Consider the following 14,367-nt stretch of genomic DNA (forward strand, 5'->3'; position numbering starts at 1 on the left):
ATCATTTTAAAGAGTCACTGAATTTATTTCGACTCAAACATGGCAGTGTTACTAAAGTAAGACGGGACAAATGTAACACTCAGAATCGGATCAATGTATCGTGTCAAAACACGTCCTGTTGCACCACAGAGTCTGTGAGTGTTTACCAAAAGTGCAAACAGATGACCTGACCCTGACGTGAGTTGAACACACAACCTTCTGATCTGGAGTCAGACGCACTACCATTGCGCCACAGAGTCTCTCAGAAGTGCACAACTGTAGGAGTTGAAACGCAGCAAAACATATTAAATGACCAAAATAAAGATTTGAAGAAGGAAATACACATAACGGTCTGTGTTTTTTGTCAATTTTTTGGAGGATTTTTTGCAGTTCCTCATCAGAGACTGGCAGCTGGACACACATGTCAGGATGGCTCAGTGGTCTTTTGGAGCCCACTGAGAGACGTGCTGTGTTCGAATTTGCGAATTTGCGAATTACGCACCCTGCACAACACAGACTAACCTCAGGGGAACAGACCGCCAGCAAGGGCCCCTCAACACACCGGTGTTGATGGGAGTTCGTCAGTCAGGTTCACCGTCCTTGGAAAATGGAAACAAACTGGTTTTGTCCACTCTATACATATGAGGAAATGCAATATCAAAGTAACCATCAAAGGAGATGCTGATTCTGTGATGTCACAAAGGTTCTAATGACATCAAAGAGATCAAAGACTCCTCCCACTTTTTTGTCATGACCTCCACAGTAGGGTGCACTCTGTTAATGAAGCTCAAAAGACAATCATGGTCCTGCCAGATACCTTTGAGTTCTGCTGACAGAAGCAACAACAAAGCTGGAACTATTTGGACTGAACCTGGTTTGTCTGGATTACCTCCCAGGTAGGTTTGGAGGTCTACCAGGTCCAATTCTCTCCAGATGTCCCCAAACACACGCTTCCCCTCCAGGTTTGTCATCTCCAGTATAATTCCCTCGATGAACTCTGGGAAAAAGAGTTGGAAGCTGTGCTGGGAGCGTTGCTGTGCGTGGTTGTTGTGGCCGAGTGGTTAAGGCCATGGACTAGAAATCCATTGGGGTTTCCCCGCGCAGGTTCAAATCCTGCCAACAACGGTTAGTTGTTTTCATGGACCAAGTTTCACATGTTCCCAAGCATATTTGAGAATCTCTGTAATCTGCACAGCCTTAAAATATGACACAGCTGAGTGCTGTTGTTCAGACTCATCTAAAAGGATGAGAGCACTCACTGGTGATCAGTTAGCATTATCAGGGCAGGCATGGGACAGACCTTTGTTTCCAGTTCCAGATCATGGAAGCAATAATGAGAAGTTATTTCAGCTGTGTGCTTACAAACAGTGCAGACAATAGATGATCTGATCCTGACGTGATTTGAACACGCAACCATTGCGCCACAGAGTCTTCTACATATCTACATAGTCTAGATTGGATTCAAAGTCCAGAGTGCTAACCATTACCTGATGGAACAACAGTTCCAGCAAGTTGTGCATATTCTATTACAGGAAATGTTGTACATTACAGTGTGCCATTTATGAGTCAGTATGTTCTGTTCATTAATGTTTAAGCTTCAGTCTCCTTATGCTTAGTTAACGTTTCTTAAACAGGGTCTGTTTTTTTCATTTTTTTATGTTTTATTTCAGAATTATGTAAATTGTTCTTTGTTCTGACATTTTTTCTGTTACTTAAAAAAAAAGAAAAATCTTGTTTCATACCTCTGTCCTTTTCTGTTTGATCCCCAACAGTGCCCATTAGTTTAATATATAGAAAACCTAAAGTTGGATTTGATGCCATAACAGCAGGACAAAGTGTGTCATTAATCTTCTGGATTCTACAGACTGAGTTCATGTTCTGATAGATTTATTTTACAGCTGTAGTAACAATAAATCTCCAGCAGGTGGAAGTATTGCTGCTCAGATGTCATGTACACTGTGGGACACACAATACTCACAGAGGACTTTATTGTGCTGCAGTGAGATGTATAAAAAGCTCCAGTTCTACAGTCAGAAGATGTCCAGTCTGAAGGTGGATGAGTTCTGACTGCAGAAGAAAGTTTCAGAGTGTCTTCCAATGGCTGATTATTGATCTGTGATCAGGTTATGAGCTATAAACACTGATCATCTTCAGGTTGGTACAACAATCAATCAAATATGCTGCTTTCTGGGTCTTAACATTAATAATAAAAAAAATGCTGCTTGTGACATTCACATTAGAATTCCAAACAATATGTAAACTCCATGTCTGAATAGAGGTGGATGTGTGAACGTGTGTTAAAATCAGAGAGAATTTACACTCATTCAACTCAAATCCAGGAACATCCCAAACATGAGAATGTTTGTCATTCAGGCTAATCAGAAGCCTGAGTCGCTCAGTTGGTAGAGCATCAGACTTTTAATCTGAGCAGCTTCTTCCCTTTAGTGGTTCACATTATAGACTCCACAGCAGTGATAGGTGACACTGATCTATGAAATAATGAAACCATGAGTCTTTCATGTTCAAGGCCCATTTGTGCAGGAAAGATCTTGAGTCTGTTACCTCAGACCACTGAGCCATCCTGACACGTGTGTCCAGCTGCCAGTCTCTGGTGAGGAAACAGAAAAGTTAATGCTAGCTTTGATATCAGCAGGACAGGCAGCATTATCATGTTTTGTTTTGCGTCTGTAAAACTGCAGAGACACAGAGGACATGGCCTGACTGTGTGTCACATAAATGTCTGAAACCAATCTGTTACAGCTCCAATAGTTGACATAATTCACCTGTGACCTGCACCCACCTGCAGTATTTCAATTTCTAGATCTGCCCTCCTAAATCTGACGGTCCAAGTGCTGCATTTCTTTGACAGTTTTGGGGATTTTTTTCAGCAAGTGAATTTTGTAAATCTCTTTTACTGGTAACTGGTAACTGGTAACTAAATTCTCATTATTAACTACAGACTACATAGTCTAGATTGGATTCAAAGTCCAGAGTGCTAACCATTACCTGATGGAACAACAGGTCCATGATTTGATGTGGGTCAAAGGTGCTGGCTTGAGGCTCCAGTGTCATGGGAGACGTCTGTAGACCATCAGCCATTTAAAAAAAAGAATAATGAATAAACAATTATCAAATAAAATGAACTGAATTCTATTGACTTTTAGGACAGCCACTAGCAACTTTCCTTACTGAGGAGTGACATCAGAGCTCCGTCTCACTCAGCAGAAGAACAAAGGAGGAGCTTGTGTTTGAACCTGTGTGGGAAACACGGTGTCATGACAAAGCAAAGCCGTTTAATTGATTTGGTTTGTTTGTTTGTTTTAAACATATTTTTATTTGAGAGAATCACAGTAATTTACAGTAACAAGTGTCCCTCTGTCTTTTCTTTTCCCCGTAATTTCTAACCCCCACTGCCACCCTGCTGCTACAGACCAACACAAGTAAACATATGCAACGTAAAATACAATAAAATATACAAAAACAAAAATAATAAAAACATTTGATTTGGGTTGTTGTTGGTTCTTGTGAACGTTGTGATAATCCCTGCAGGTTAGATTTATGAAAGTTGCCACGTTTTTGATTTTGATGATGTTCCTTTTGGCAACGGTCTGTTCCCCTGAGGTTAGTCTGTGCTGTGCTGGGTGCCCCTGACGTGCCCGGGGTCCTTTGGGTGCTCTGCTTGTTCCAGGCCTCGTTGGCGTAGTAGGCAGCGCGTCAGTCTCATAATCTGAAGGTCGTGAGTTCGAGCCTCACACGGGGCACAGCTTTAGTTAATAATGAGAGTTTAGTGGTTGGGTTTAAACCTCAAATGCGGAAACAAGTGAAGAGAAGAAATTTGATCTGAGGAAAAGTCACTTCCTCTTTTCAGGAATCAACTTCTACCATCTGTCCACTAGATGGAGATAACTGAGCATCAACTGAGAACTGAGTTCTTCATCATCTGGAAACAGACAGCATTGTTTTCTTCAGCTGGAGCTCTTTGTTCAAATCTACATTGAGATTCAGAGCCAAATGTTTTTCCTTTCCTGGATTTACTTCATCATTTCAGTCACTCTGTGGATTCAGCTGACAAATGCAAAATACAACCAACATTTAAACATGACTTGTGGAAACAAAACTTTATTGATTCAGTCTGGTCAGCAGAATATAACCTGATGAAATCAGCAACATTAAACTGATGTTGAGCTGAACAGGACTTGTATTGAACACACAGAGGGAGTGCACCGTTCCTGGAGATACTGCAATACCAGGTCGATGCGTGGAGTGGACGGAGCAAGCCCCTATTCCATCTCCCTGTTCCAAAAATCTATTTAATATATGGTCCCCGGGTAGGGGACGTATCAGATATTAAACTGATAAGAACAGATACTACACTTGATCTTAGCCAAAAGGCCGAGAAGCGATACCGCTCAGCTGTCGGAGGTAACGGAGTGTTTCTCCGCACCGACCCGCTCAGTGAGGGGTCAGAGTCGGCTTCAGTAACAACATCACTCCGAGAGAGAGACACAAACAGAAGACATGAAGAAACGAAGGAGGGATCAGAGAACAACCACAGACATGTTATTTTCACAAAGTTACGTTGTAGAGCAAAGAAAACGTCTCTTCTTGGTCACCTGTAAAACTTCATATCTATGTCAATTTACCAGCTGAATATTATTGTGAAAACATCAGTTTGTCCTCTCATGTGATTGGCCTCATGGTGTGTCCATCAAAATAACCCCCCTGTCTGCACGGATTCTCTGAAGATTCGGCTCTCCTCGACTGGACTCGGCTTTTTTCGACCGAAAGTGAGAATAATAAAATGAAAGAGTAACCTTGTCATCCACAGAATAAAACCACAAATCACTGAACACTCATATATTTAAAATAGCATTAAAAATACTTTAACCCAATATTAGCTTAATGCTAACATACAATGGAAAACGTCATAGACCGGCTAACGGGATTATCATCAGTACCGCTATGATTTTAAAGCATCAATGAACTTATTTCAGCTTTAACATGGCAGTAACACGTTGGGGAGAGCCGGTACAAAGTAACACAGGACAAATGTAACACTGCGATTTACTCAGAATCGGAGGAATGCAGACGCACTAAATGACGTCACCACTTTCAGCAAGCAATACTCCCCAGACCAGAGAAAATCTGGTGACTACGTCACACTTCCACTAAATTATTGCCAAGACCTAAAAGTAAATTTGTCGGTTTAAACATTGTGATTATCATTTCCCGTGTCATATTTATAATGATATTATAGGCAATTTAGTTTTTAACTCAGTTTTATGTTTTAGGAGAAAACCTGGCATAAATGTTGGAAGTCCCTGTCTGGACCAGAGTAAAGCAGCCGCACTCTGCCAGTTAACAGCTTATCAAAACACAACGATTCTGTATTGTCATGACAGACAAGAGTATAAAGAGAACAACACAGAGAAAGCTGGCTCTGAACCCTAACCCTGGTTTATGTGCAAATCATTGCAAAATTCTAATCATATAAAAGCAAGATGATTCACATTGAAGCTTATACTTTTGACATTTTTGAAGCAAATAAAATAATTAAAGTGCATTTTATATTTGTATTTGTGAATTAGCGAGGAAGTTGTCCAATGTTTGAAAAAAAAAATACAAAAATGTAACCAATTCCAGTTCACAATTTGATTGTGTCACTTTCATCCGGGCGGGACGACACACATTCAACAGCATCACTGATTCAGGAGCAGCACAGTGAAAACTGTACACATTACTGGAGAAAGTGATAAATGACATTCTCCCTGTTTTCCTGTAAATCAGTGCTGCTGAAAAACTCCTGACATTTTCCAGCCAAAGTCAAATCTCATGATGGGACAGTGAAGGAATATCCAGTGTGTAAGAACAGTGCGGCACCCTGGACGTTTTATTCGTTCAGATTATGTCCAGAATCATTTCATAATTAATTTGCCCCCCCAGCATTATTTTTTCTCATTAATATAGTTTAAAACGCTCTGTGTCCCTGATAAAACACTCACCTTCACCTGAGGTAACTGTAGATCAGCACCCATTTGCGTCAGAAGGTGTCAGTCTCGGCTTTGTAATGAGGCGGACGGCCGCTGGAGTCCTGTTGTAGCAGGAAGCAGCACAGAAGGCCGAAACTCGCCCAAGACCGTCTCTGTTTCTGTTCTACAGGTGAGCAAAGTGCAAAAGCGCCTCATACAGTTATATTAAGTTTATTTCTTCAGTTGTGGTGTGTGTTTACAATGTAGTTAACGTCCGTAAATAAGGCAGCTAACTACTGCTAGCCTCAGCTGCTAATACAGCATGTCGTGCCCGCTGTAGCGGGTAATGCTAGTTCCCTTACTTTGTACTTTTATCGTTATCATGTGAATAAATAATAAGTTCAGAGGTTTGTAAACAGGAAGCAGCCACTATAAACAGTTAAATACATGTTGCAGCTAAATACTATGTTCAGTAGCTGATATGTTAAACCAGTGGTTCTCAACCTTTCTGGGGTCCTGGACCCCCTGCATGTTTTAGATCGACCCTGAGGACCCAGTTTGATAGAAACAGGAGAAACTGCATTTTAAATTGCATGTATTCACTCTTTGAGGCAAATATGAGCTTTCTATAGCAACTTCCAGAACAACAACAACAACAAAAAAAAAAAAATCATACTTATGCAGCTTCTAGGCATAAGGTAACAAAGTATGCCATTTCCAGAAATATGTAAGAAAACATTTATGCAGCATCTCCTGAACTTGAGCATCCAGATATTGTAATAAGTAATTTTCATAAATATGAATGTCATAAAACAGTTTTTTTATGCACTCTTCAAGAACAAAAGCATAAAGTATGAAACCTCAATGAATATCATATAATTATCATATAGCATTAAGTCTATAATTAAGTCTCATGCCCTCATAACTTGAAAGGGATGCAGATACTGTTAACTTTGTATCAACAGCCTCACGGATTAACTTAAACAATAAATGTCATAGGATCTTTTTAAGAGATTTATTTTCATGGACCCCTTTTCACGGACCCCTTGCAATCACACCACAGACCACTAGGGGTCTGCGGACCCCCGGTTGAGAATCACTGTGTTAAAGAAGTAATAGGAGCAGTTTATCAGGTACACAAATGCTGTGTAAACTCGTTAATGCAACAAATGGTTAGTATCCTTAGTTTAAACGAGTTATACAAATAAATACAGTTTTAACTGTAGAACAGTAATCAGTACATTATTTGTTTAACTGCAGAACTGTAATAGTTGCATTATTTGTAAACTGTAGGATAGTAATGATTTCATTATTGGTTATTGGATTATTTGGCGCTGTAGTCTTGTTGTAGCAGGAAGCAAGCTCAGTTGTAAAGCCCAAGACGGTCAGCATAGCAGCACAGAAAGATGATACTCATCCAAGACTGTCTCTATCTTCTGTTTTTACAGTGGTTGTACAATATAATCACTGGTACCTGGGTGAAAGTTATTATCATTGTACAAGTGTTACACTTAAACACTCGATCATGTCCATGGAGTGTCTGTGTCCCTTTTCCTTTTCAAATGCTGTCTAATATCTTGATGTAGATTTGAACAAATGGTTAAATGTGAAGTTGAGCTCCATCAGATTTTCAGTGTGATTCTCTAGAAAGGAAGAAAACAAGGATCTCTGATCCAAACTCCCTGTTTAAAGATGACAAAGAACTCAGTTCTCTCTAACTATTGGACAGTGTAGAAGTTCATCACATGACTGATTCCTATTTTGAGGAAGAAAATTGGTTCAGTGTTGAGGAAGTGACTTTTCCTCACATCAAACACGGGACAAGACTGATGAGAAAGAACAAGCAGTGACACGTTTCCTGAGTACACAAATCTCTGTGTGTAAATGGACCTGAAGGGAGTTCAACAGGTGAGAATCTATTAAATGTTTTGAACAGGATCACTTTTATCTTTGATTTTCATGTTACTTTTGGCAGCAGATAGGTTGTAACCAAGTTTATTGTTGGAAGCTTCCTCAGACCTGGTCGACTAGCTGAGAAGACTCTGAGCTTTGGTTGACTTAGTTTCCTGGTTCATTTTTCCTCCAATACAAACAGAAAGAATGAGAAATAAAGGCAGCACTTTAATTTGACCAGTTTTGTTCAGCAAAAGCAGTTTGATGGTATTTATCCACACTGTGATTGATTTAATGTGAAATGTTCACACATGGTTTCAGATCAAAGACAAACCAAGTCATTTTTCAGGGAAATAATTTTTATTGTTTATCACCTTCAGCCATGAAGACACCGATTTAATACATTTAATAATCAAGTCTGTGTCTCCTGAAAACATTGTCTCAGTCCTGCAGATTTTTTTAACAGTGAAACCACAAAAACAGGGAACACAAAAACAGTTTAATGTTGATGTAGCAAAAACAAAAAGAACAAATAGTTAGGTGACTGGAGCCGCTGGACATTTATTTGTGGTATTAATTTCCTCATTTTGTTCTTTATCACATGATATTGTCCTCAGACTCATGATACTAAACCAATGTACATAAATGGTTGCTCCATCTGTCAGTTGAGCTCAGAGTGACATTGTTTTGTTGATGATTGTGTAACTTTTCCAGCAGGTGGAGGCTCAGCTATGAATCAGTGTGAGGACAGAGAGGAGGGAGCCCCTCCCTCTAAAACCACTCTGTGTGGGGAACATGAGAGTCAGACCAAAGCTCAGAGGTGAGATGAGGAGATGTGGAGTTATTATTATTATTATTATTATTATTATTATTGCACTTTTAAGTTAAATTAACAAAATTCTTCATGGTCGTCAAAAGACATTCAAACTGTCAAAGTGATATGTAAATTTAATTAAACTGAAAAAGAAATCACACAACACATTATTCTGGATCATTTGTGGCTATACAAATGAAAATTTGAGTATTTTAATTTAATCTAATCAGTTTCTGCTCAGTTTCTTGGTTGTTGATTATTTTACTGTCAGCTCTGTTTCTACTAGCAACCAGAAGTCAAGACCAGATTCTCCTGAACTGAGCTGTGTGTCCATGAAGAGTAATTGGTCTATGGATCATCCTATTTACTTTAAAGATGGACAACAGTCTGCTGTATCCAGCTGTGTGTCCATGAAGAGTGACGGGTCTATGGATGACTTTATCAAAGAAAAAAGGTAAAAGCTGATCATTTGTTGTTGTTTGACTCATTAAAGGTATCAAAGTTTGTCTATCAGTTTCTCTGGTGTTGATAGAAAACTCCTGGAACAAACTGTGTGTTTGTGTCTTTTCTCCTCAGAGTTCAGTCTGACAAACATCATCACACAGACCTGGACTCCATATTTATGGTGTGTAAATGTTCATCCAGTGACTACAACAGACACCAACAAAGACTTGAGTTTGAAGCTGCACTCTTTAGACCAGTAGAGCTTTACTCTGTGACAGACAGGAGTTGAATTGGGATTGAACAGGTTTGGGGTGGGAGAGAGTGGGAGAGGACTGGGAGTTGTAGTTCACCACAGAGCAATAATCCATCAGCCTCAACAGATATGTTCTGTATGAATATGGTCTGTTGGAGACTTTTACAAAACATTTCTGCTCCTTCTTCTTCATCTACAGTGAATCTTAAATAAAAGTTTATTTAGTTGTTTTCCAGATAATTTGAGCTGTGACTTAATAACAAAGACCAAAGTTAATCAGATTCAGTCCTGGACCTCCATGGACTCTGTCTCTACAGGGTTTAAAGATGGAATAATTCATCAGTGAACTAGTTCAGGTGGTCTGATCCATCTTCAGCCACAGTCACAGTTAATACCCTGAATTTTCACTTCCTAAGTTGATGTTTTGAAGGGCTGTATCAGTTTGGTCTTCATGTGATGATCAGGATCTCTGTGTTGTCAGAATCTAAAGTCAAACTTAGTAAGTTACACCAGTGAAGTTAGTTTAGTGAAGTCAGCAGGTCTGAATCTTTCTGTGTAGCTCTGGAAAGAGACGTGGCAGCAGATGATACAGCAGCAGCTAAAGTTGAACTCTGCTGACTGATGATCTGATGCTTTGATCCATCAGTTTATACTGAGAGTGAACTTTACACAGGATGTTATTGTGTTCCAGCTGCTGGAGGAGAACATCGTCTGTTTTGTGAAGAACGAGCTGAAGAAAATCAAAAAGAGTCTGAGTCCAGATTACCCACAATTCATCAAGAATGAGGATGATGAGGCGGATGAAGAGCAGAGGAGGAGTAGAGAGGCATTTCTGAAGATCACAGTGAACTTCCTGAGGAGGATGAAGCAGGAGGAGCTGGCTGACTGTCTGCAGAGCAGTAAGAGGATTTAACATGATGGATCAATTAGACATTTACTAAAGTCTGAGAAGACGGAGAGAAAAATTAGAATATTCTTATTCCTTAGAAGTAAATATCAACCTTGTAATTTATTTGTATTTTGCCCATTCAGAATTTACTGTGCCAGTTTGTCAGCGTAAACTCAAATCTGGCCTGAAGAAGAAGTTCCAGTGTGTGTTTGAGGGGATCTCTAAAGCAGGAAAGCCAACCCTTCTGAATCAGATCTACACAGAGCTCTACATCACAGAGGGAGGGACTGGAGAGGTCAATGAGGAACATGAGGTCAGACAGATTGAAACAGCATCCAGGAAACAGGACAGAGCAGAAACAACCATCAGACAAGAAGACATCTTTAAACCCCCACCTGGAAGAGACCAACCAATCAGAACAGTGATGACAAAGGGAGTGGCTGGCATTGGGAAAACCGTCTTAACACAGAAGTTCACTCTGGACTGGGCTGAAGACAAAGCCAACCAGGACATAGAGTTCACATTCCCCTTCACCTTCAGAGAGCTGAATGTGCTGAAAGAGAAGAAGTTCAGCTTGGTGGAACTTGTTCATCTCTTCTTCACTGAAACCAAAGAAGCAGCAATGTGCAGCTTTGATCACTTCCAGGTTGTGTTCATCTTTGACGGTCTGGATGAGTGTCGACTTCCTCTGGACTTCCACAACACTGAGGTCCTGACTGATCCTACAGAGTCCACCTCAGTGGACGTGCTGCTGACAAACCTCATCAGGGGGAAACTGCTTCCCTCTGCTCGCCTCTGGATAACCACACGACCTGCAGCAGCCAATCAGATCCCTCCTCAGTGTGTTGACATGGTGACAGAGGTCAGAGGGTTCAATGACCCCCAGAAGGAGGAATACTTCAGGAAGAGGTTCAGACATGAGGAGCAGGCCAGCAGGATCATCTCCCAGATCAAGACCTCACGAAGCCTCCACATCATGTGCCACATCCCAGTCTTCTGCTGGATCACTGCTACAGTTCTGGAGGAGGTGTTGAAGACCAGAGAGGGAGGAGAGCTGCCCAAGACCCTGACTGAGATGTACATCCACTTCCTGGTGGTTCAGTGCAAACTGAAGAAGGTCAAGTACGATGGAGGAGCTGAGTCAGATCCACACTGGAGTCCAGAGACCAGGAAGATGATTGAGTCTCTGGGAAAAGTGGCTTTTGAGCAGCTGCAGAAAGGAAACCTGATCTTCTATGAATCAGACCTGACAGAGTGTGACATCGATATCAGAGCAGCATCAGTTTACTCAGGAGTGTTCACACAGATCTTCAAAGAGGAGACAGGGCTGTACAAGGACAAGGTCTTCTGCTTCGTCCATCTGAGTGTTCAGGAGTTTCTGGCTGCTCTTCATGTCCGTCTGACCTTCATCGACCCTGGAGTCAGTTTGAAGCCAGAAGAACGATACTGGCCATACTGGTTGGGAAACAAATTCTATGAGTGTGCTGTGGATGAGGCCTTACAGAGTCCACATGGACACCTGGACTTGTTCCTCCGGTTCCTTCTGGGTCTTTCACTGCAGACCAACCAAACTCTCCTACGAGGCCTGGTGACACAGACAGGAAGTAGCTCAGAGACCAATCAGGAAACAGTCCAGTACATCAAGACAAAGATCAGTGAGAATGTGTCTCCAGAGAAAAGTATCAACCTGTTTCACTGTCTGAATGAACTGAATGATGGTTCTCTGGTGGAGGAGATCCAACAGTCCCTGAGATCAGGACGTCTCTCCACAGATAAACTGTCTCCTGCTCAATGGTCAGCTCTGGTCTTCATCTTACTGTCATCAGAAAAAGATCTGGACGTGTTTGACCTGAAGAAATACTCTGCTTCAGAGGAGGCTCTTCTGAGGCTGCTGCCAGTGGTCAAAGCCTCCAACAAAGTTCTGTATGTGCACATAAATCCAACAAGATCAACTAAATCTTTTTATGTGGTTGGAATCAATAAATGTTTTTGTATAACAATTTTTATAATACTTTTCTCTTGTTTTGCTGCTTCTTCTTCAGATTGAGTGACTGTAACCTCTCAGACAGAAGCTGTGAAGCTCTGTCCTCAGTCCTCAGCTCCCAGTCCTCTAGTCTGAGAGATCTGGACCTGAGTAACAACAACCTGCAGGATTCAGGAGTGAAGCTGCTGTCTGCTGGACTGGAGAGTCCCGGCTGTAGACTTAGAGGACTCAGGTTTGTGCTCACTAGGGTTCAGTATTATAACAGATGCTGACCTACCAAATCATTTTGTTAATTCCAATTACCAATTCACTTGAAGGGTGACACATTGGTGAATCCATGCTGATGCCCAGTGCAATATTTGTCAAGCAAAATAAAACCTAGTGGTGGAAATACTTGAAATTTGCGGAAGCACCTGGTGAAGCATAAACTATCTTTAAAGGCACATCATTGCAGTGTTTGATGTGCTGGGAACAAACTAAGTGTTTAGTGAGCACAGCTGTAACCAGAAAGGGTCAAAATGCTCGTCTTTCTGAAAAAGAACCCTCAAACTAAAAACAAGCACCTCTGATATTATTCTAAGTGTTTTTGTTGGTTTTTTTTTTGTCAATCTCAGGTTTATTTTATAGTGTTCAAAAGTTTAAGGTCTATATTTATATTTAAAGGGTAAACATGAATTTTATGTTTGTATTTCCTTATGTTTTTTAATTTTGTTGAGAATTTTCAAAATATAAGAGCAAAAACTATTTGCATGTTTTTTATGATAATAATTCCATGTTTAAGTTGATTATTCAAGCGTTACACATTCACAGTAAAGTACCTAAATGAAATACCGTTCAGTACGGGTACCAAACACCAGGTAGCAGTACTGGTGTCAGTTCAGCTCTGAAATGTAGCCAACCCTGCTGATCAACTGTTTCAGGTCATTGATAATACAATGACCTGCTGTTTACTTTGAATAATGGCTGTGTGTATATATATATCACTGCAGTGTTCATATCGCATTATGGTTTTTCTTTCTGTAATCCTCTTCAGACTGAGCCTCTGTAACCTCTCAGACAGAAGCTGTGAAGCTCTGTCCTCAGTCCTCAGCTCCCAGTCCTCTAGTCTGAGAGATCTGGACCTGAGTAACAACAACCTGCAGGATTCAGGAGTGAAGCTGCTGTCTGTTGGTTTGAAGAGTCCACACTGTGAGCTGGAAACTCTCAGGTCAGAATTCATGTTTTTGTCAAGAATTTTTAGATATTTTTAGGATTTTTCATTAAATTAAGTAAAATGAACTAAAGATGTCTTTAGATTTGGGAGATTGTCATCAGTGTAAAATACAACACAAAACACAACCTTTCTGCAGCTTATGGCATCTGTCACAGTTGTGATGATGGAGTTCTCATTCAGGAAAATATTTAAGGGGCTCAAAGACACCAGAGGTTGAGTGGACTGCTGACATGATGCTCTGTGGATGAATGAACCTGGTTGAACACAGAGCAGAATCAATGTGTCAGTATACAGTGTTTGTGTAACTGTGTCTTTACTTTAATCAGTGTGTTTGTAGTTCAGCTGCTGTGTTGCTCTGCTGTTTATCTTTGTGTTTTCTTTCAGTGTTTCTTTGTTGCTGCTGATTCTCTAAAAAGTAGCAGCTTTTTTAATTCATGCAGCTCATCCGAGGTGACAAGTAATGAAGTACAAATACTTCGTTACTGTACTTCAGTAGATTTTTCAGCTATCTGTACTTTACTTGAGTATTTATTTCTCTGACGACTTTTTACTTTTACTCCCTAGATTTCTACACAAAAATATGTATTTTCTACTCCTTACATTGTAAAAACAGGCTCATTACTTAAAAAAAAACCCTCCACAGACAGACTAGAGAGGGAAAGAGGGAGAAGGGGGAGTGGGAGAGGGCAGATAGAGAGAACGGATAACTTGTATTCAGTAACGGTGGGGGAGCTATAGGGGGCTGGATTTTTCATTGGGGAGGCTTACAAATTTTAACTGTCTGTCGGTCACACATAGACACGCATGCTAGCTCTCTCGTATGCACACAACTTTTTCGTAATGCGTGATTTGATTGGTTTCATACATATGTTACAGTTTTGACAGCTCCAGCAATGGCATAGCAATGCAACAGTTGATTGTGGATGCTG

General features: G+C 40.6%; 1 protein-coding gene, 1 long non-coding RNA gene and 4 other non-coding genes across 6 annotated transcripts in view; 3 read left to right on the forward strand and 3 right to left on the reverse strand.

Moving 5' to 3' along the window:
* The window catches only part of LOC115057438 (NLR family CARD domain-containing protein 3-like), a 217,258-nt gene that overhangs the window by 91,381 nt on the left and 111,510 nt on the right, over nt 1–14,367 (reverse strand). The gene's annotated exons all lie outside the window — the stretch shown is intronic.
* Nucleotides 168–239, reverse strand: trnaw-cca (transfer RNA tryptophan (anticodon CCA)). Its single transcript has one exon. It is a non-coding gene; the product is annotated as a tRNA-Trp (tRNA).
* Nucleotides 1,023–1,104, forward strand: trnas-aga (transfer RNA serine (anticodon AGA)). Its single transcript has one exon. It is a non-coding gene; the product is annotated as a tRNA-Ser (tRNA).
* trnam-cau (transfer RNA methionine (anticodon CAU)) lies at nt 3,668–3,740 on the forward strand. Its single transcript has one exon. It is a non-coding gene; the product is annotated as a tRNA-Met (tRNA).
* LOC115058427 (U2 spliceosomal RNA) lies at nt 4,193–4,383 on the reverse strand. The gene has a single exon (XR_003842084.1). It is a non-coding gene; the product is annotated as a U2 spliceosomal RNA (small nuclear RNA).
* LOC115053242 (uncharacterized) lies at nt 8,600–9,283 on the forward strand. The gene is made up of 3 exons (XR_003841437.1): nt 8,600–8,661; nt 8,942–9,109; nt 9,232–9,283. It is a non-coding gene; the product is annotated as an uncharacterized LOC115053242 (long non-coding RNA).

This window comes from Echeneis naucrates, chromosome 2 (assembly GCF_900963305.1).
Source record: "Echeneis naucrates chromosome 2, fEcheNa1.1, whole genome shotgun sequence".
NCBI lineage: Eukaryota > Metazoa > Chordata > Actinopteri > Carangiformes > Echeneidae > Echeneis > Echeneis naucrates.